Source organism: Triticum urartu, chromosome 6, assembly GCF_003073215.2.
Source record: "Triticum urartu cultivar G1812 chromosome 6, Tu2.1, whole genome shotgun sequence".
Classification (NCBI taxonomy): Eukaryota; Viridiplantae; Streptophyta; class Magnoliopsida; order Poales; family Poaceae; genus Triticum; species Triticum urartu.
Window position 1 is genome coordinate 535,766,222 of NC_053027.1, and position 24,723 is coordinate 535,790,944.

The window sequence follows — 24,723 nt, forward strand, 5'->3', positions numbered from 1 at the left end:
GCTTGCATAGGTACCACATCACAATCAACATAATCAGCATATGTAGAGATACTAAAATGCACACGAACAGTACGTGTTACCTTAACCTTGCCGCTGTTGTTGAACCATTGGATGTAGTAAGGATGTGGATGTGGTCTTGTGGTGAGAGATAGCTTCTCCACCATCTCCATGCTAGCCAAGTTATTGCAGCTCCCTCCATCTATGATGACGTGAATAGAACGTTCCTTCACAACTTCCTTTGTATGGAACAAATTATGCCTCTGATTTTGCTCAGCTTGTGTGACCTGCACACTCAAAACACGTTGAGCAACTAAACATTCATACCTGTCAGCATCTTCAGGAGCCATGTATTGCGTCTCATGATCAGAATCATCTCCATCGTGTTCTTAACGTGTAATAAGAGCCAAAGTCTCCTCATCATAGTCACTAGCAGACTCATACCCACCATCCTCAATAGCAATCATCACACGCTGAGATTGGCATTCTCTCGCAAAATGTCCTCTTCCCTTAGAACGACGACAAATAATATCACTTGTGTGCCCTGTTGATGCCATGGAAGAAGAAGAGCTCTACGCAGGTCCGGCAGGTGTGCTCTTGGTAGATAGTGGTGGTTGTGCCTGCTTTCTTGTATCACGGCTGGAGGTGTCACCTGATGGAGGTGCTGGTGGAGTGGAAGTAGAGGATGCACGTGGTGTCCATGATGAAGATCGACCTGCAGAAAAGTTAGTTCGCGCCAATGCATGTCGATCCTGCACTTCACGTTTAGCTTTACAAGCAAGATGGAATAAACGAGTGATATTAGTATACTCCTTATACTCTAGAATGGTCTGAATCTCTCTATTTAATCCACCCATAAAACGTGCAAGCATAGCTTCATTCTCCTCAACAATACCACATCTAATCATGCCAGTTTGTAATTCCTGATAATATTCTTCTACAGAATTTTTTCCTTGTCTTAAACGCTGCAAATTTTGAAGTAATTCACGTTGATAATATGGTGGAACCCAACGAGTACGCATAGCAGTTTTCAAAGCAGCCCAAGTAGCTGGAATAGGATATAATCTACAATGTTCAGACCACCAAACACATGCAAAGATAGTGAAAGCACAAACAGCAGCAGGAACACGTCTCTCCTCAGGATATTGTAAACATGTAAATCGTTGTTCAGTTTCTAACTCCCAAGTAAGATATATATCAGGAACATATCTACCCTCAAATGGTGGAATATTCAATTTTAGTTCAGGAAGATGGTCATGTCCCTCAGGTGGTGGTGCAGCCCTACCTTGCGATGATATGCATGAGGATGACCTGGTGGTGGCGGTGCTGGTGGTGGCACGTAGTTCTGATTTTGGTCAATCTCATCCTCGTAATGGTCCTCCACCTCCGCAGTAGCAGCAGAAGCATCAACAGCGGCACCAGAAGTTTGCCCAGGGTCAATCGGAACGCACTGTGTTCGTCCCACTTGATTTGGAAAGCGTTGTTGTTGTTGTTGTTGTTGTTGTTGTTGTTGTTGGAGAGGTGCGTTAGGGGCAGCCGGTGGTGGTGGTGGAAGACGCGCGAGCAATTCATTAAACTTGTTATCGAGCTTTGTTTCGAACGTCTTCTCCATGCCATCTATCTTCTCCATGGCCTCGTCAAAACTGTTAAGCACATCTTGCACCTGTCCACTCATCATTTGCTGAAATTTATCATGCAACTCCTTATTCGTCAGGTTCTCCCAGTCAGTCTCATCGGCTTGTGATCCTGCCATGGTTAGCAGCAATAGAAACACACAAGACAAGAGGTGGTGGTGGATGTCACAAATCCGTCAAGCAAATCTCAGATTCTTACCAGTTCTTTGTTGGAAATATGCCCTAGAGGCAATAATAAATTAGTTATTATTATATTACATTTCATTGTTCATGTTAATCGTTTATTATCCATGCTAGAATTGTATTGATAGGAAACTCAGATACATGTGTGGATACATAGACAACACCATGTCCCTAGTAAGCCTCTAGTTGACTAGCTCGTTGATCAATAGATGGTTACGGTTTCCTGGCCATGGACATTGGATGTCGTTGATAATGGGATCACATCATTAGAAGAATGATGTGATGGACAAGACCCAATCCTAAGCCTAGCACCAGATCGTGTAGTTCGTTTGCTAAAGCTTTTATAATGTCAAGTATCATTTCCTTAGACCATGAGATTGTGCAACTCCTGGATACCGTAGGAGTGCTTTGGGTGTGCCAAACGTCACAACGTAACTGGGTAGCTATAAAGGTACACTACAGGTATCTCCGAAAGTGTCTGTTGGGTTGGCACGAATCGAGACTGGGATTTGTCACTCCGTGTAAACGGAGAGGTATCTCTGGGCCCACTCGGTAGGACATCATCATAATGTGCACAATGTGACCAAGGAGTTGATCATGGGATGATGTGTTACGGAACGAGTAAAGAGACTTGCCGGTAACGAGATTGAACAAGGTATCGGGATACCGACGATCGAATCTCGGGCAAGTACAATACCGCTGGACAAAGGGAATTGTATACGGGATTGATTGAATCCTCGACATCGTCGTTCATCCGATGAGATCATCATGGAACATGTGGGAGCCAACATGGGTATACAGATCCTGCTGTTGGTTATTGGCCGGAGAGTTGTCTCGGTCATGTCTGCATGGTTCCCGAACCCGTAGGGTCTACACACTTAAGGTTCGGTGACGCTAGAGTTGTTATGGGAAATAGTATGTGGTTACCGAAGGTTGTTCGGAGTCCCGGATGAGATCCCGGACATGACGAGGAGCTCTGGAATGGTCCGGAGGTGAAGATCGGTATATTGGACGAAGGGTATTGGAGTCCGGAAGTGTTCCGGGGGTATCAGGCTATGACCAGCATGACCGAAAGGTGTTTCGGGACCCCCGGCAAGTGTGGGAGGGCCTCCTGGGCCAAAGGGGAAGGGGCAAACCAGCCCACTAAGGGGTGGTGCGCCCCCACACCCTTTCCCACATTACTTGGGAGACAAGCCTCCACCTGCTTGGCTTGGGGGGCAAGTCTTCCTAGGATTTTCCCTAGGGAGATCCAATCTGCCTAGCCGCCGCCCCCTAGGGGAAACCCTAGGGCGCCTCCCCCTCTCCCCTTGCCCCTATATATAGTGGAGGGGTGGGAGGGCAGCCGTGACCTCTTCCCTAGCGCAGCCCTCTTCCTCCTCCGTAGCGCTTGGCGAAGCCCTGCCGGAGAACCACGAGCTCCATCACCACCATGCCGTCGTGCTGTCGAAGTTTTCCCTCAACTTCTCCTCTCACCTTGCTGGATCAAGAAGGAGGAGACGTCTCCCAACCGTACGTGTGTTGAACGCGGAGGTGCCGTCCGTTCGGCGCTAGGATCATCGGTGATTTGGATCACGACGAGTACGACTCCATCAACCCCGTTCACTTGAACGCTTCCGCTTAGCGATCTACAAGGGTATGTAGATGCACTCCCCTTCCCCTCGTTGCTAGATTACTCCATAGGTTGATCTCGGTGATGCGTAGAAAATTTTAAATTTCTGCTACGATCCCCAACAGTGGCATCATGAGCTAGGTCTATGCGTAGTTTCTATGCACGAGTAGAACACAAAGCAGTTGTGGGCGTCGATATTGTCAATTTACTTGCCGTTACTAGTCTTATCTTGATTCGGCGGCATCGTGGGATGAAGCGGCCCGGACCGACCTTACACGTACTCTTACGTGAGACTGGTTCCACCGACTGACATGCACTAGTTGCATAAGGTGGCTAGCGGGTGTCCGTCTCTCCCACTTTAGTCGGATCGGATTCGATGAAAAGGGTCCTTATGAAGGGTAAATAGAAATTGGCATATCACGTTGTGGTTTTGGCGTAGGTAAGAAACGTTCTTGCTAGAAACCTATAGCAGCCACGTAAAAACTTGCAACAACAATTAGAGGACGTCTAACTTGTTTTTGCAGCATATGCCTTGTGATGTGATATGGCCAAAAGGATGTGATGAATGATATATGTGATGTATGAGATTGATCATGTTCTTGTAATAGGAATCACGACTTGCATGTCGATGAGTATGACAACCGGCAGGAGCCATAGGAGTTGTCTTAATTTTTTTATGACCTGCGTGTCAACATAAACGTCATGTAATTACTTTACTTTATTGCTAAAGCGTTAGCCATAGTAGTAGAAGTAATAGATGACGAGACAACTTCAAGAAGACACGATGATGGAGATCATGATGATGGAGATCATGGTGTCATGCCGGTGACAACGATGATCATGGAGCCCGAAGATGGAGATCATAAGGAGCAAAATGATATTGGCCATATCATGTCACTATTTGATTGCATGTGATGTTTATCATGTTTTACATCTTATTTGCTTAGAATGACGGTAGCTTAAATAAGATGATCCCTCACTAAAATTTCAAGAAAGTGTTCCCCCTAACTGTGCACTGTTGCGAAGGTTCGTTGTTTCGAAGCACCACGTGATGATCGGGTGTGATAGATTCTAACGTTCGAATACAACGAGTGTTGACGAGCCTAGCATGTACAGACATGGCCTCGGGACACATGCGAAACACTTAGGTTGACTTGACGAGCCTAGCATGTACAGACATGGCCTTGGAACACGGAAGACCGAAAGGTCAAACATGAGTCGTATAGAAGATACGATCAACATGAGATGTTCACTGTTGATGACTAGTCCGTCTCACGTGATGATCGGACACGGCCTAGTCGATTCGGATCATGTTTCACTTAGATGACTAGAGGGATGTCTATCTGAGTGGGAGTTCATTAAATAATTTGATTAGATGAACTCAATTATCATGAACATAGTCTAAATTGTCTTTGCAAATATGTTGTAGATAAATAGCTCACGTTGTAGCTCCCTATTTCAATACATTCCTAGAGAAAGATTAAGTTGAAAGATATTGTAAGCAATGATGCGGACTAGGTCCATAGTCCGAGGAGTGTCCTCACTGCTACACAGAAGGCTTACGTCTTTGATGCACCGCTCGATGTGCAAACCCCTACAACGTCGTCTGTGGATGTTGTGAACACCTGATAGACACATCCTGATGACTATTTGATAGTTTAGTGCACCATACTTTACGGCTTAGAATCGGGATTCCAATGATGTTTTAAATGCCATAGAACATATGAGATGTTCCAAGAGCTAAAATTGGGATTTCAGGCTCATGCCCGTGTTGAGAGGTGTGAGACCTCTGACAAGTTCTTTTTGCCAACAAGATGGAGGAGAATAGCTCAGCTAGTGAGCATGTGCTCAGAATGTCTGGGTGCTACAATCACTTAAATCAAGTGGGAGTTAAACTTCCAGATAAGATAGTGATTGATAGAGTTCTCTAGCCACTATCACTAAACTACTAGATCTTCGTGATGAACTATGACATGCAAGGGATGGAGTTGATCCCGGAGTTGTTCGCGGTGCTTAAGACCGCAAAAGGTAGAAATCAAGAAGGAGCATCAAGTGTTGATGGTTTAACAAGACCACTAGTTTCAAGAAGGGCAAGGGCTAAAAGGGAAACTTCATGGATGGCAAACCAGTTGCCGCTCCAGTGAAGGAACCCAAGGTTGAACCCAAACCCGAGACTAAGTGCTTCTATTGTAAGGGGAACGGTCACTGGTAGCGGAATTACCCCAAATGCATGGTAGATAAGAAGGCTGGCAACTTCAACAAAGTATATACGTGTTATTAATGTGTACCTCACTAGTACTCCTGGTAGCACCTGGGTATTGGATACCGGTTCAGTTGCTATTATTGGTGACTTGAAGCAAAAGCTATGGACTAAACGGAGACTGGCTAAGGGCGAGGTGACGATGTGTGTTGGAAGTGTTTCCAAAGTTGATGAGATCACCATCGCACGCTCCATCTGCCTTCGGGATTAGTATTGAACCTAGATACATGTTATCAGGTGTCTACGTTGAGCATGAATATGATTAGATCATGTTCATTGCAATACGGTCATTCATTTAAGTTAGAGAATAATGGTTATTCTGTTTTACATGAATGATACCTTTCATGGTCATGCACCCTATGTGAATGGTTCATTGAATCTCGGTCGTGGTAATACACATGTTCACGCCAAAAGATGTAGAGTTAATAATGATAGTACCACTTTCTCGTGGCACTGCCGCTTAAGTCATATTGGCGTAAGATGCATGAAGAAACTCCATGTCGATGGATGTTTGGAGTCACTTGATTTTGAATCGCTTGACACATGCGAGCCATGCCTCATGGGCAGGATGACTAAGACCCCGTTTTTAGGTACAATGAAACGGGCAAGTGACTTGTTGGAGATCATGCATGCTGATGCGTGTGATCCAATGAGAATTGAAGCGTGCAGTGGATATCGCTATTTTCTCATCTTCACTGACGATTTGAGTAGATATAGGTATATCTACTTAATGAAGCACAAGTCTGAAACGTTTGAAAAGTTCAAGCGATTTCAGAGTGAAGTTAAGAATCATCATAACAATAAGATCATGTTCCTACGATCTGATCAAAAGGGGATTTTCTGAGTTATGAGTTTGGCAATCACTTAAGACATTATGGAATTGTTTCACAGTTGAAGCCACCTGCAACACCACAAGGTAATGGTGTATCCGGATGTCGTAATCGAACACTATGAGATATGGTGCGATCTATGATGTCTCTTACCAATCTACCATTTTCATTTTAAGGTTATGCGTTAGAGACAGCTGCATTCACTTTAGATAGGACACCATCTAAGTCCGTTGAGATGACGTCGTATGAACATTGGTTTGGCAAGAAACCAAAGTTGTCGTTTCTTAATGTTTGGGGCTGTGATGCTTAAGGCTTCAGCCGGAGAAGCTCGAACCCAAAGCGGACAAACACATCTTCATAGGATACCCAAAGGTGACAGTAGGGTATACCTTCTATCTCAGATCCGAGGGCAAATTGTTTGTCACTAAGAACGGGTCCTTTCTCGAGAAGGAGTTTCTCTCGAAAGAATTGAGTGGGAGGAAGATAGAACTTGATGAGGTTGTCGAACCTTTACTTCAACCAGAGAGTGATGCAACACAGAAAGATGTTTTCTGTGGCGCCTACGTCTGTTGAAGAGGAAGTTAATGATAGTGATCATGAAGCTTCAGATCAAGTTGCTATCGAACCTCGTAGGTCGACAAGGATATGTACTACTCCTAAGTGGTACGGTAATCCTGTCTTAGATATCATGTTGTTAGACAACAATGAACCTACGAGCTATGGAGAAGCGATGGTGGGCCCATATTCCGACAAATGGTTAGAAGCCATGAAATCCGAGATAGGATCCATGTATCAGAACAAAGTATGGACTTTGGTGGGCTTGGCCGATGATCGGCAAGCCATTGAGAATAAATGGATCTTTAAGAAGAAGACGGACATGGATGGTAATGTTACCGTCTATGAAGTGCGACTTGTGGGAAAGAGTCTTTTCACAAGTTCAAGGAGTTGACTACGATGAGAATTTCTCACCCGTAGCGATGCTTAAGTCTGTCGGAATCATGTTAGCATTAGCTGTATTTTTCGATTATGAAATCTGACAGATGGATGCCAAAACAAGTTTTCTTACCAGTTTCCGTAAGAAAAGTTTGTATGTGATACAATAAAGGTTTTGTCGATCCTAAGGATGCTAAAAGGTATGCTTGCTCCAGCAATCCTTCTATGGACTAGAGCAAGCATCTCGGAGTCAGAATACATGCTTTGATGGAGTGATTAAAGCTTTTAGGTTTATACAATGTTTGCTAGAAACTTGTATTTACAAGAAAGTGAGTGGGAGCACTACAACATTTCTGATAAGTATATGTGGATGGCATATTGTAAGATCCGAAATAATGTAGAATTTCTGGAAAGCATAAACGGTTGTTTGAAGAGTGTTTTTCAAAGGAAGACCTGGATAAAGCTGCTTACAAATTGGGCATCAAGATCTATAGAGATAGATCAAGACGCCTGATGATACTTTCAAAGAACGCACACCTTGACATGTTTTTGAAGGAGTTCAAAATAGATCAGTCAAAGAAGGGGTTCTTACCTGAGTTGTGTTGGGGAACATTGCAGAAAACAAAAATTTTCCTATGATTTCACCAAGATCCATCTAGGAGTTCATCTAGCAACGAGTGATCGGATTGCATCTACATACCTTTGTAGATCACGTGCGGAAGCGTTCAAAGAACGGGGATGAGGAAGTCGTACTCGACGTGATCCAAATCACCGGAGATCCTAGCGCCGAACGGACGGCACCTCCGCGTTCAACACACGTACGGTCAGCGTGACGTCTCCTCCTTCTTGATCCAGCAAGGGGAAAGGAGAGGTTGAGGAAGATGGCTCCAGCAGCAGCACGACGGCGTGGTGGTGATGGAGCTGCAGTACTCCGGCAGGGCTTCGCCAAGCACTATGGAGGAGGAGGATGTGTTGGAGAGGGAGAGGAAGGCACCAAAGGCGTGGTATGAGAGGCCCTCCTTCCCCCACTATATATAGGGAGCCTAGGGGGGGCGCCGGCCCTAGGAGATTCAATCTCCTAGGGGGGCGGCGGCCAAGGGAGGAATCCCTCCTCCCCAAGGCACCTAGGAGGTGCCTTCCCCCTTTGGGACTCTTCCCTTTTTTTATCTCTTGGCGCATGGGCCTCTTGGGGCTGGTGCCCTTGGCCCATATAGGCCAAGGCGCACCCCCTACAGCCCATGTGCCCCCCCGGGGCAGGTGGCCCCACCCGGTGGACCCCCGGGACCCTTCCGGTGGTCCCGGTACAATACCGGTGACCCCGAAACTTGTCCCGATGGCCGAAATAGCACTTCCTATATATAATTCTTTACCTCCGGACTATTCCGGAACTCCTCCTGACGTCCGGGATCTCATCCGGGACTCCGAACAACATTCGGGTTACTGCATATACATATCCCTACAACCCTAGCATCACCAAACCTTAAGTGTGTAGACCCTACGGGTTCGGGAGACATGTAGACATGACCGAGATCGCTCTCCGGTCAATAACCAACAGCGGGATCTGGATACCCATGTTGGCTCCCACATGCTCCTCGATGATCTCATCGGATAAACCACGATGTCGAGGATTCAAGCAACCCCGTATACAATTCCCTTCGTCAATCGGTATGTTACTTGCCCGAGATTCGATCGTCAGTATCCCAATACCTCATTCAATCTCGTTACCGGCAAGTCACTTTACTCGTACCGTAATGCATGATCCCGTGACCAGACACTTGGTCACTTTGAGCTCATTATGATGATGCATTACCGAGTGGGCCCGATGATACCTCTCCATCATACGGAGTGACAAATCCCAGTCTTGATCCGTGTCAACCCAACAGACACTTTCGGAGATACCCGTAGTATACCTTTATAGTCACCCAGTTACGTTGTGACGTTTGGTACACCCAAAGCACTCCTACGGTATCCGGGAGTTACACGATCTCATGGTCTAAGGAAAAGATACTTGACATTGGAAAACTCTAGCAAACGAACTATACGATCTTGTGCTATGTTTAGGATTGGGTCTTGTCCATCACATAATTCTCCTAATGATGTGATCTCGTTATCAATGACATCCAATGTCCATAGTCAGGAAACCATGACTATCTGTTGATCAACGAGCTAGTCAACTAGAGGCTTACTAGGGACATGTTGGTGTCTATTATTCACACATGTATTACGATTTCCGGATAACACAATTATAGCATGGAATAAAGACAATTATCATGAACAAGGAAATATAATAATAATGCTTTTATTATTGCCTCTAGGCATATTTCCAAAACAGTCTCCCACTTGCACTAGAGTCAATAATCTAGTTACATTGTGATGAATCGAACACCCATGGAATTCTGGTGTTGATCATGTTTTGCTCTAGGGAGAGGTTTAGTCAACGGATCGCTACATTCAGGTCCGTATGTACTTTACAAATATCTCATGTCTCCATCTTGAACATTTTCACGAATGGAGTTGAACGACGCTTGATGTGCCTTGTCTTCTTGTGAAACCTGGGCTCCTTGGCAAGTGCAATAGCTCCAGTGTTGTCACAAAAGAGTTTGATTGGCCCCGACGCATTGGGTATGACTCCTAGGTCGGTGATGAACTCCTTCACCCATATTGCTTCATGTGCTGCCTCCGAGGCTGCCATGTACTCCGCTTCACATGTAGATCCCGCCACGACGCTCTGCTTGCAACTGCACCAGCTTACTGCCCCACCATTCAAAATATACACGTATCCGGTCTGTGACTTAGAGTCATCCAGATCTGTGTCGAAGCTAGTGTCGACATAACCCTTTACGACGAGCTCTTCATCACCTCCATAAACGAGAAACATTTCCTTAGTCCTTTTCAGGTACTTCAGGATATTCTTGACCGCTGTCTAGTGTTCCTTGCCGGGATTACTTTGGTACCTACCTACCAAACTTACGGCAAGGTTTACACCAGGTCTGGTACACAGCATGGCATACATAATAGAACCTATGGCTGAGGCATAGGGGATGACACTCATCTCTTCTATATCTTCTGCCGTGGTCGGACATTGAGCTGAGCTCAATTTCACACCTTGCAACACAGGCAAGAACCCCTTCTTAGACTGATCCATATTGAACTTCTTCAATATCTTATCAAGGTATGTGCTTTGTGAAAGACCTATGAGGCGTCTTGATCTATCTCTGTAGATCTTGATGCCTAATATATAAGCAGCTTCTCCAAGGTCCTTCATTGAAAAACTTTTATTCAAGTAGGCCTTAATGCTGTCCAAGAGTTCTATATCATTTCCCATCAAAAGTATGTCATCTACATATAATATGAGAAATGCTACAGAGCTCCCACTCACTTTCTTGTAAACGCAGGCTTCTCCATAAGTCTGTGTAAACCCAAACGCTTTGATCATCTCATCAAAGCGAATGTTCCAACTCCGAGATGCTTGCACCAGCCCATAAATCGAGCGTTGGAGCTTGCACACCTTGTGAGCATTCTTAGGATCGACAAAACCTTCCGGCTGCATCATATACAATTCTTCCTTAAGGAAACCATTAAGGAATGCCGTTTTGACGTCCATTTGCCATATCTCATAATCGTAGAATGCGGCAATTGCTAACATGATTCGGACGGACTTTAGCTTCGCTACCGGTGAGAAAGTCTCATCATAGTCAACCCCTTGAACTTGTCGATAACCCTTAGCGACAAGCCGAGCTTTATAGATGGTCACATTACCATCCGCGTCTGTCTTCTTCTTAAAGATCCATTTATTTTCTATGGCTCGCCGCTCAACGGGCAAGTCAGTCAAAGTCCATACTTCATTTTCATACATGGATCCTATCTCGGATTTCATGGCTTCTAGCCATTTGTCGGAATCCGGGCCCGCCATCGCTTCTTCATAGTTCGAAGGTTCACCGTTGTCTAACAACATGATTTCCAAGACAGGGTTGCCGTACCACTCTGGTGCGGAACGTGTCCTTGTGGACCTTCGAATTTCAGTAGGATCTTGATCAGAAGTATCTTGATCATCATCATTAACTTCCTCTCTAGTCGGTGCAGGCACCTCAGGAACATTTTCTTGAGTTGCGCCATTTTCCGGTTCAAGAGGTAATACTTCATCAAGTTCTACTTTCCTCCCACTTACTTCTTTCGAGAGAAACTCCTTCTCTAGAAAGGATCAATTCTTGGCAACAAAGATCTTGCCTTTGGATCTGAGGTAGAAGGTATACCCAATAGTTTCTTTAGGGTATCCTATAAAGACGCATTTTTCCGATTTGGGTTCGAGCTTTTCAGGTTGAAGTTTCTTGACATAAGCATCGCATCCCCAAACTTTTAGAAATGACAGCTTAGGTTTCTTCCCAAACCATAATTCATACGGTGTCGTCTCAACGGATTTCGACGGAGCCCTATTTAAAGTGAATGCGGCAGTCTCTAAAGCATAGCCCCAAAAAGATAGCGGTAAATCGGCAAGAGACATCATAGATCGCACCATATCTAATAGAGTGCGATTACGACGTTCGGACACACCATTACGCTGAGGTGTTCCAGGCGGCATGAGTTGTGAAACTATTCCACATTTTCTTAAGTGTGTGCCAAATTCGTGACTCAAGTATTCTCCTCCACGATCTGATCGCAGGAACTTGATTTTCCTGTCACGTTGATTTTCAACCTCACTCTGAAATTCCTTGAACTTTTCAAAGGTCTCAGACTTGTGTTTCATTAAATAGACATACCCATATCTACTCAAGTCATCAGTGAGGGTGAGAACATAATGATAGCCACCGCGAGCCTCAACACTCATTGGACCGCACACATCAGTATGTATGATTTCCAATAAGTTGGTTGCTCGCTCCATTGTTCCTGAGAACGGAGTCTTGGTCATTTTACCCATGAGGCATGGTTCGCACGTGTCAAATGATTCGTAATCAAGAGACTCCAAAAGTCCATCAACATGGAGCTTCTTCATGCGTTTGACACCTATGTGACCAAGGCGGCAGTGCCACAAGTATGTGGGACTATCATTATCAATCTTACATCTTTTGGTATTCACACTACGAATATGTGTAGCATTACGCTCGAGATTCATTAAGAATAAACCATTCACCATCGGAGCATGACCATAAAACATATCTCTCATATAAATAGAACAACCATTATTCTCAGATTTAAATGAGTAGCCATCTTGAATTAAACGAGATCCTGATACAATGTTCATGCTCAAACTTGGCACTAAATAACAATTATTGAGGTTCAAAACTAATCCCGTAGGTAAATGTAGAGGTAGCGTGCCGACGGCGATCACATCGACCTTGGAACCATTCCCGACGCGCATCGTCACCTCGTCCTTCGCCAGTCTCCGCTTATTCCGCAGCTCCTGCTTTGAGTTACAAATGTGAGCAACTACACCGGTATCAAATACCCAGGAGCTACTACGAGTACTAGTAAGGTACACATCAATTACATGTATATCACATATACCTTTTGTTTTGCCGGCCTTCTTGTCTGCTAAGTATTTGGGGCAGTTCCGCTTCCAGTGACCACTTTCCTTGCAATAAAATCACTCAGTCTCGGGCTTGGGTCCATTCTTTGGCTTCTTCCCGGCAGCTTGTTTGCCGGGCGCGGCAACTCCCTGGCCGTCCTTCTTGAAGGCTTTCTTACCCTTGCCCTTCTTGAACTTAGTGGTTTTATTCACCATCAACACTTGATGTTCCTTTTTGACTTCTACCTCTGCTGATTTCAGCATTGCAAATACTTCAGGAATGGTCTTTTCCATCCCCTGCATATTGAAGTTCATCACAAAGCTCTTGTAGCTCGGTGGAAGCGACTGAAGGATTCTGTCAATGACCGCGTCATCCGGGAGATTAACTCCCAGCTGAGTCAAGCGGTTATGCAACCCAGACATAGTGAGTATGTGCTCACTGACAGAACTGTTTTCCTCCATCTTACAGCTGAAGAACTTGTCGGAGACTTGATATCTCTTGACCCGGGCATGAGCTTGGAAAACCATTTTCAGCTCTTCGAACATCTCATATGCTCCGTGTCTCTCAAAACGTTTTTGGAGTCCCGGCTCTAAGCTGTAAAGCATGCCGCACTGAACGAGGGAGTAGTCGTCGGTACGTGCCTGCCAAGCGTTCATAACGTCTTGTTCTGCAGGGAGAACAGGTGCATCACCTAGCGGTGCTTGTAGGACATAATCTTTCTTGGCAGCTATGAGGATGATCCTTAGGTTCCGGACCCAGTCCGTGTAGTTGCTGCCATCGTCTTTCAGCTTGGTTTTCTCTAGGAACGCGTTGAAGTTGAGGACTACGTTGGCCATTTGATCTACAAGACATATTGTAAAATTTTAGACTAAGTTCATGATAATTAAGTTCATCTAATCAAATTATTCAATGAACTCCCACTTAGATAGACATCCCTCCAGTCATCTAAGTATAACATGATCCGAATTAACTAGGCCGTGTCCGATCATCACGTGAGACGGACTAGTCAACATCGGTGAACATCTTCATGTTGATCGTATCTTCTATACGACTCATGCTCGACCTTTCGGTCTTCTGCGTTCTGAGGCCATGTCTGTACATGCTAGGCTCGTCAAGTCAACCTAAGTGTTTGCATGTGTAAATCTGTCTTACACCCGTTGTATGTGAACGTTAGAATCTATCACACCCGATCATCACGTGGTGCTTCGAAACAACGAACTGTCGCAACGGTGCACAGTTAGGGGGAACACTTTCTTGAAATTATTATGAGGGATCATCTTATTTACTACCGTCGTTCTAAGTAAACAAGATGCAAAAACATGATAAACATCACATGCAATCAAATAATAATAGTGACATGATATGGCCAATATTACATAGCTCCTTTGATCTCCATCTTGGGGCTCCATGATCATCTTGTCACCGGCATGACACCATGATCTCCATCATCATGATCTCCATCATCGTGTCTCCATGAAGTTGCTCGCCAACTATTACTTCTACTACTATGGCTAACGCGTTTAGAAATAAAGTAAAGTAATTTACATGGCGTTTCTCAATGACACGCAGGTCATACAAAAAATAAAGACAACTCCTATGGCTCCTGCCGGTTGTCATACTCATCGACATGCAAGTCGTGATTCCTATTACAATAGCATGAACATCTCATACATCACATATATATCATTCATCATTCATCACAACTTTGGCCATATCATATCACAAAGCACTTGCTGCAAAAACAAGTTAGGCGTCCTCTAATTGTTGTTGCAAGTTTTACGTGGCTGAAGTAGGGTTCTAGCAAGAACATTTTCTTACCTATGTGAAAACCACAACGTGATTTGTCAACTTCTATTTACCCTTCATAAGGACCCTTTTCATCGAATCCGCTCCAACTAAAGTGGGAGAGACAGACACCCGCCAGCCACCTTATGCAACTAGTGCATGTTTGTCGGTGGAACCGGTCTCACCGGTCCGGGCCGCTTCATCCCACAATACCATTGAAGCAAGATAAGACTAGTAGCGGCAAGAAAGTTGACAACATCAACGCCCACAACAAATTGTGTTCTACTCGTGCAAGAGAACTACGCATAGACCTAGCTCATGATGCCACTGTTGGGGGACGTTGCAGAAAACAAAAATTTTCCTACGGTTTCACCAAGATCCATCTAGGAGTTCATCTAGCAACGAGTGATCGGATTGCATCTACATACCTTTGTAGATCACGCGTGGAAGCGTTCAAAGAACGGGGATGAGGAAGTCGTACTCGACGTGATCCAAATCACCGGAGATCCTAGCGCCGAACGGACGGCACCTCCGCGTTCAACACACGTACGGTCAGCATGACGTCTCCTCCTTCTTGATCCAGCAAGGGGAAAGGAGAGGTTGAGGAAGATGGCTCCAATAGCAGCACGACGGCGTCGTGGTGATGGAGCTGCAGTACTCCGGCAGGGCTTCGCCAAGCACTATGGAGGAGGAGGATGTGTTGGAGAGGGAGAGGGAGGCACCAAAGGCGTGGTATGAGAGGCCCTCCTTCCCCCACTATATATAGGGAGCCTAGGGGGGGTGCCTGCCCTAGGAGATTCAATCTCCTAGGGGGCGGCGGCCAAGGGAGGAATCCCTCCTCCCCAAGGCACCTAGGAGGTGCCTTCCCCCTTTGGGACTCTTCCCTTTTTTTTATCTCTTGGCACATGGGCCTCTTGGGGCTGGTGCCCTTGGCCCATATAGGCCAAGGCGCACCCCCTACAGCCCATGTGCCCCCCCGGGGCAGGTGGCCCCACCCGGTGGACCCCCGGGACCCTTCCGGTGGTCCCGGTACAATACCGGTGACCCCGAAACTTGTCCCGGTGGCCGAAATAGCACTTCCTATATATAATTCTTTACCTCCGGACTATTCCAGAACTCCTCGTGACGTCCGGGATCTCATCCGGGACTCCGAACAACATTCAGATTACTGCATATACATATCCCTACAACCCTAGCGTCACCGAACCTTAAGTGTGTAGACCCTACGGGTTCGGGAGACATGTAGACATGACCGAGATCGCTCTCCGGTCAATAACCAACAGCGGGATCTGGATACCCATGTTGGCTCCCACATGCTCCTCAATGATCTCATCGGATAAACCACGATGTCGAGGATTCAAGCAACCCCGTATACAATTCCCTTCGTCAATCGGTATGTTACTTGCCCGAGATTCGATCGTCAGTATCCCAATACCTCGTTCAATCTCGTTACCGGCAAGTCACTTTACTCGTACCGTAATGCATGATCCCGTGACCAGACACTTGGTCACTTTGAGCTCATTATGATGATGCATTACCGAGTGGGCCCGATGATACCTCTCCATCATACGGAGTGACAAATCCCAGTCTTGATCCGTGTCAACCCAACAGACACTTTCGGAGATACCCGTAGTATACCTTTATAGTCACCCAGTTACGTTGTGACGTTTGGTACACCCAAAGCACTCCTACGGTATCCGGGAGTTACACGATCTCATGGTCTAAGGAAAAGATACTTGACATTGGAAAACTCTAGCAAACGAACTATACGATCTTGTGCTATGTTTAGGATTGGGTCTTGTCCATCACATAATTCTCCTAATGATGTGATCTCGTTATCAATGACATCCAATGTCCATAGTCAGGAAACCATGACTATCTGTTGATCAACGAGCTAGTCAACTAGAGGCTTACTAGGGACATGTTGGTGTCTATTATTCACACATGTATTACGATTTCCGGATAACACAATTATAGCATGAATAAAGACAATTATCATGAACAAGGAAATATAATAATAATGCTTTTATTATTGCCTCTAGGGCATATTTCCAACAGTACTGTACACAGAGAAAATATAAACTACTCTACCACTACTCCACCTCCAATACTAGTAGTATAAAAAAGATATATAGGCTGGAGCTTGAGAGCTTTCTTGCTAAGGGCTGCCCACTTGCTTCTCACACTACCACCCTCTCTCCAGATCTAAAAAAGACTCAAAGATTGACCACAGCAGAAGAAAGAGGAAGGACGAAGGTCGTCCCCTATGCTCTTGTCATAGGCTCTATACGGTATGCCATGCTGAGTACCGCACCTGATGTGTGCCTTGCCACATGTCTGGCAAGAAGGTACAAAGGTGATCTAGGACTGGATCACTAGATAGCAGTCAAAAATTATCCTTAGAGGAATAAGGAAATGTTTCTCGGTTATGGAGGTGATAAAGAGTTCGACATAAAGAGTTACGTCGATGCAAGCTTAACACCTATCCGGATAGCTCTGAGTAGAGATACCGGATACGTACAATGGAGCAATAATTTGGAATAGCCACAAGTGCAACGTGGTAGCAGCATCTACGATATGACATAAAGTTTTGCGAAATACATAGGGATCTAAATATGGCAAGACCCGTTGACTACAACCTCTCTCACAAGCATAACATGATCAAACCCAGAACTCTTTGAGTGTTTATCACATAGTGATGTGAACTAGATCATTGAGTCTAGTAGACTCTTGGATGTTGGTCACATGACGATGTGACCTGTGAGTGTTAATCACATGGCGATGTGAACTAGATTATTGACTCTAGTGCAAGTGGGAGACTGTTGGAAATATGCCCTAGAGGCAATAATAAATTAGTTATTATTATATTATATTTCATTGTTCATGTTAATCGTTTATTATCCATGCTAGAATTGTATTGATAGGAAACTCAGATACATGTGTGGATACATAGACAACACCATGTCCCTAGTAAGCCTCTAGTTGACTAGCTCGTTGATCAATAGATGGTTACGGTTTCCTGACCATGGACATTGGATGTCGTTGATAACGGGATCACATCATTAGGAGAATGATGTGATGGACAAGACCCAATCCTAAGCCTAGCACAAGATCGTGTAGTTCGTTTGCTAAAGCTTTTCTAATGTCAAGTATCATTTCCTTAGACCATGAGATTGTGCAACTCCCGGATACCGTAGGAGTGCTTTGGGTGTGCCAAACGTCACAACGTAACTGGGTGGCTATAAAGGTACACTACAGGTATCTCCGAAAGTGTCTGTTGGGTTGGCACGAATCGAGATTGGGATTTTTCACTCCGTGTAAACGGAGAGGTATCTCTGGGCCCACTCGGTAGGACATCATCATAATGTGCACAATGTGACCAAGGAGTTGATCATGGGATGATGTGTTACGGAACGAGTAAAGAGACTTGCCGGTAACGAGATTGAACAAGGTATCAGGATACCGACGATCGAATCTCGGGCAAGTACAATACCGCTGGACAAAGGGAATTGTATACGGGATTGATTGAATCCTCGACATCGTGGTTCATCCGATGAGATCATCGTGGAACATGTGGGAGCCAACATGGGTATCCAGATCCCGTTGTTGGTTATTGGCCAGAGAGTTGTCTCGGTCATGTCTGCATGGTTCCCGAACCCGTAGGGTCTACACACTTAAGGTTCGGTGACGCTAGAGTTGTTATGGGAAATAGTATGTGGTTACCGAAGGTTGTTCGGAGTCCCGGATGAGATCCTGGACATGACGAGGAGCTCCGGAATGGTCCGGAGGTGAAGATCGGTATATTGGACGAAGGGTATTGGAGTCCGGAAGTGTTCTGGGGGTATCAGGCTATGGCCAGCATGACCGAAAGGTGTTTCGGGAGCCCCGACAAGTGTGGGAGGGCCTCATGGGCCAAAGGGGAAGGGGCAAACCAGCCCACTAAGGGGTGGTGCGCCCCCCACACCCTTTCCCACGTTACTTGGGAGGCAAGCCTCCACCTGCTTGGCTTGGGGGGCAAGTCTCCCTAGGATTTTCCCTAGGGAGATCCAATCTGCCTAGCCGCCGCCCCCTAGGGGAAACCCTAGGGCGCCTCCCCCTCTCTCCTTGCCCCTATATATAGTGGAGGGGTGGGAGGGCAGCCGTGACCTCTTCCCTGGCGCAGCCCTCTTCCTCCCCCAACACCTCATCCTCCTCCGTAGCGCTTGGCGAAGCCCTGCCGGAGAACCACGAGCTCCATCACCACCACGCCGTCGTGCTGTCGGAGTTTTCCCTCAACTTCTCCTCTCACCTTGCTGGATCAAGAAGGAGGAGATGTCTCCCAACCGTACGTGTGTTGAATGCGGAGGTGCCGTCCGTTCGGCGCTAGGATCATCGGTGATTTGGATCACGACGAGTATGACTCCACCAACCCCGTTCACTTGAACGCTTCCGCTTAGCAATCTACAAGGGTATGTAGATGCACTCCCCTTCCCCTCGTTGCTAGATTACTCCATAGATTGATCTTGGTGATGCGTAGAAAATTTTAAATTTCTGCTACGATCCCCAACATTCTTACCCAGCATCAGGCGGTGATCAGCAACCGTCGTAGTCAAAACTCTCAAAGCTTGGATAGAGCGATTACCCGGGAGAGTCAAACGCACGAGTAGATGTATGTGGAGCTGGGAAGGCTTATAATATGGTAGCAAAAAGGGTCAGCAATAATCAATTCAGAGATGCAATGTTGAATAAACGTTCAACGACGGTACTGTGCTGGTCCTAGGCTAGACCGTGCTAGAGACGCGAGCCTAGAACACTAACAAAATCACGGCGCTGCACGTAAACAAGGGAGGAGCACTCTCTGAATTTTTTTTCTTTTTTTCACTTTTTTTGCACTTTTTTCCTCTGCAACAAATTTTTTTTCGAAAAAGTCTACAAATGGTCTAAAAACTGCCTAGCCAGAATTTTCCAGACTTAGTTTTTTTTGAGTTTGGAACTATTTTTCTTCCGCGGGTAGCTCGGAAACTCGGGAGTCCTATTCTGTCACGACTCGAAGTATCGCGTGATCCGGAAATCGAAAACAATGCAACAATTACTGGACTCGGACTAGCACTGGTGGCGGAGATGAATCTGGTGGAATCTCGGACTGGTGGCGGCGATGAATCTGGTGGAAATCGGACTGGTGGCGAATATATGTTGTAGGTGGACTCGGATTGGCGTGATGGCGGCGGATATGTGGTGGCGTATATGGACTCGGATTGATGGTGAATATGTGGTGGTGAATATGGCAGCGACGATGAAGTTGGTGTGGTGGTGGTATATGGCAGCAGCGATGATGATGATGCGGTGGTGATATATGGCAGCGGCGACGTGACAACCTGTGAACAGAACTCAAAACTCTAAAGGACTAGACGCTAAGACCAGCAACTTGACACGACGATGCAACCGCAAATTCAACAAAGCAAATACAGAAAAGATTATGCAAAGGCTCAGATTGGTTCGGATAGGATGAACTAACCCTATTTTTTGGCTTTTTCGTGGACTATAGGTATGAAGAACAGACTCGATCTAAACTACGAAAAACTGTAAAATCTCACCGAGTAACCTGGAAATCTGATACCACTTGATAGAGGCAAAGGTGTCCCGTCTTTCGATGAGATAGTGGCTATCGTTTTAGAGGAAGTCGACTTTGACGATCTGACTACGAACGCGCGAGGACGTCGCGCCTTAGCAATCGCTAAACCAACTCCGATGGGTTATTGACCACGCCGGAGCACGATCAACCTGACCACGAGGGCCTGTTTCCTGCGAGCAAACGAAGAACAAGCAAGAAACTGAGATTGCAATCTGGATATTGCGATTATAAGATGAAATCTTTATTGATCAAGGTGGGGTTCTGTGACGTCTTGGTCTGGTCGTTGGACACAAACGAAGTACGCGAAGTTGCAGCTATGGCGAACTTTTAATCTAAACAAAATCCAAAGTCTAAACGATGCCCTAAGGGTTGTATATATGGAGGAGAGAGGGGGAATTTCGTGGCCCTTGGTGGAGGGGTCCGAAACCAACCCTAACTCTTGTTTCCCCATACATACAGACTCTAAAAACAGCCTATACTTAAGTATTTCGAAAATACATGGGCCTGACCCAATAATAAGGTGACGCAGCACCTAGAATAGCCTTTGGATGAAATTTATGAAGTGGCATCTTGTATATTTCGTCTCATGCTTCATGCACTCATTATGGTGACTTCAGAGTCCTGGAATCATCACTTGTAACTCCGTTCTTGTTCCCCTTGCGCATGCCATCATCTCCATGCTTGAACTTACTCCAATGTTCATCTTTCTTGTCCAAGCTAGGCCCTTCATTTGTAAGCAAAACAAATGTATCCAACTTAGGCAGCATCATATTCACATGAACATTAGAATCGTTACCAAGAAACGAAAGTACCTGATAATTCAATTGGCGTGCGCGAGCTCTAGTAATTGGTCCAGTATGTACAGCAGCAGGGGCTGTGGGTGTAACAATGGTATTGATGTCCTCATCACTCGTAAATTGAACAAACAAAGCTATTAGGCCAAATATTTCAAGTGGTCTATTGATATTACATGCACTTCCTCGCAGAGATTTCAACCCTGATACAAGCCTTAAATTGTTAAATTGCTTCATCTTTCTTATTAAACGTGTTTATATTCGTAACAACAAATATACCCATGTTCCAATTCATCTTAGCCCCTAGACTAGATGGCTCTGAGGTAGAGCCAAAGACCGGGACATGTCACTCACAGTCAGAGACGAATACCTCTCTCTCTTCATCTCCTTGTGTTCTTCTTTTATTTAAACAAATGCATTAATATCCCCTTATCTAATACAAAAACAAATAGATTTCTACTTAACACGAAAGAGAAACAATTGATCCAAGAATAATAAGAGTATACAGCCCATGGACATGCATATGAATTATTCAAGATAAACAGTGGCAGAGCCAGGATTTTAACATGGGTATGAGGAGTTCATATGTGCATGTGGACTAATCCAAGACATGGGCCTTTGACTTCGCAAGAAGAATCACCTTCTAGCAACTTTTACATGTTGTTTTGTTTTTAGATTTGTTTTATTCCAAAAATATTCATCAGACATTATTTTTTAATTGTCTTGTACAACTAGCAAGATTAATAAGGTTGATATATTTTTTAGAACTGTTGGGGGCACAAACAAAGTTTTATTTGTGTTGCAGAGCATTCAACTATTGTAGAATACTTGTACCTTCACAGATTGATACCTGCTATTTCTCACTGAGGGAAATCTTGTTGCATACTGCAAACTCGTACACTGGGGAGCCCAACAAGGGTACTCACACCGCACTCAGCATGCATCAACGAGAACACCTTCATCCAAGTTATCATCATCATCTACATCAACAACACCATCACCCATCCATCTCCCTTCCATCCATGTACAATTGGCGTGAATCAATTACTGTTATCACTTAGGCCATGTTTGATTGCAAAGTATTTTCTAAGTATTTTAAGAATACTACAGTTTTTTTAGATACCACAGTTTTATTTACTACGACCTGTTTGACTAACGCCAAAAACTGTGTTATTAAAACTAGAGTATTTACAAAATTGTAGTAACTTCTCTGCATAATAAAAAGAGCCCTGAACCTCTTTTTTTTTTTAACAGAGCAAGCGAAAGAAACGAGTCGGCCGCTAGATATTCTCAACAAACTCATCTGGCTATCAAGCCGCCGCTCGATCCCCTGTCTTGCGTGTTCCCTAATGCAAATAAATTAACTAGGCTGGATACGTTGATCAAAGAAAGGATCTGAAGCAATCCATGGCTATCCTTTAGAGATCAGTCAAGGTCCGGAGAGGCGATCTCATCTCTCTTAACGAGTACTACTACTCACCGCTAAAAGCAATTGCTAGCTACTAGCTACGAATGGATGCACGACCAACAACTAGCAAGTAAATTTTACAGCATTACGTGGTGTAACCAAACAGGTCCTCTGCACTGTGAATACTTCAAAAAACGTTGTTAAATTAAAACCATGGTATTTTGTACATGCATGCTAAATTACTGTAGTTTTTGATACTTTGATTTTTTAGTACTTTGCTATCAAACAGAACCTTGCCAGCGTTAATCAATATTATATTACTTGATGTTATGTGTTTTATTGGTGAAAGGTTTGTACTTTCAAATTGTCATATTTACCATTACACCTATGAATATGATCACCATCCAATTTCCTCAACCGCGCGCACGGAAAAGAAGCGAGGCCATTTTTTAGGGATAGAAGTCTTGATCGGGCCAAGCCGCCATAATGGTTAGTAATTCACATTACTTTCTCTTCCAAAGCATGAACATTCAAGTTCGGCATGGGTGCACGAGCGCCATGATGTATTGTGGGTAGTTTAGTAGTGTTCTTGAGGACATGGGAGAAAACTAGTTATTAATGGTCATATAAATTTGTGGTAAAGGTTGTTGTTTGATTATGTTGTGGTGTAATTCTCTGATGATGATGTACGAACGTCAACTTCATATCACTTCACCTACATGGGCCTAGAGGCGAGTATCGTGTTATAATAAGTTTTTTTAGTAAAAGTTGCTGTATAAAATAAGGTTCTTAGCCAGGGGTGTACGCAGGCCCCGGGCTGCCAAGGCCGTCGCCTAATCAACACTTCGTTAAATGTAGCAAACAATAACACACTATCGCTACAGTGTTTACTGTACCAACAAGACTGGCCTGCGTTGTGGGTAAATCCTATCTACGAAACTGTTCTTAGCTGTATAAAACTAGATAATGCTTCGTGTGTTGCTACGGGGACTTAGTACGCCAAGTTCTTGAAAACTCATGAGGTGCATTCCTAAAGGACAAATAATATGAGAAAGAAACTAATTTTACCGCTTTAGTGGGATGCTTGTGAGCTCACGTAAAACACATTTGCAAAATGATAGCTCTATATTATTTTGATCTCACAAATTACAGGAAACTTTTCAACCAATGAAATAATTGTATTTCCACATTCATTCTTCAAAGTGTCATCACAAAGTTCCAACAATAATTCGATGTATGGTTTATGCACAATAATGCAACCTGTCGTGGTTTTGTCACGACATATGTCCTCGAAAAAAGGACTTAATCATGAGGCTATCACTGCTAGGTGATCGCTTGAATGGGTTTGGTCCGAATCGAGAGACGTGAGTTTTACTTAGGTTCGGCCTCTCGCGGTGGAGGTAAAAACCTACATCCTGCTTGGTTGATATTGATGATGATGATGATCTCGATTACAAGGGCGGTGTTTCGCTACCTCTAATTCGAGAGTTATTGACTTGTCTCTTTCTAACTTGTCCCTCTTGGGGTGCCTTTCCCCTCCTTATATGAGTTGAAGGGGCTAGCTTACATGTAGAGTTCTGGTAGGATTAAGACTAGTCTATTTTCTATTACAAGTGGAATCCTAATCCATATCTTGCTTTCCCCTGCTAGGTCTTGCTTCCCAAGTAAGCGAGATATTCCTTATGCTTTTTTTCACGGGGAAAGTGATATTCCTTATGCTTTTCCTCTCAAGTCGGTCCATCGGATACTGTACCTTGAGTCGGCCTTCTCATGAGCCGCCTTCTGAGCCTTGGGCCTTCTTGCTTTGTCTGACCCATTGACCGGGTCACCAATGAGCCGCCCAGTCACGCCGGGTTATCAACGAGGCGCCAAGTCCCGGCCGGGTCATACTTCGGGCCAGGTCATACCGTGAAGTATATCCCCAACACAATCTGTGGACCAGAACTCATTGATTAGGCAGGCACACTTACAACACATACATCATGGGGGAAAGGTTTAACCGGAAGCACGGGAACTAACACTTGCAGCCATCATTACGTCTAGAATACATCTTTAGGAAGCAGCTATCCTAATAGAAAATCTAACCCTTGCCAAAGTTGCAACTGCTAGATCGCCCATGACAGGACCTGGACACTGAGAAATCACAAACCTTTTAGTAAATTTGTATTCCATATC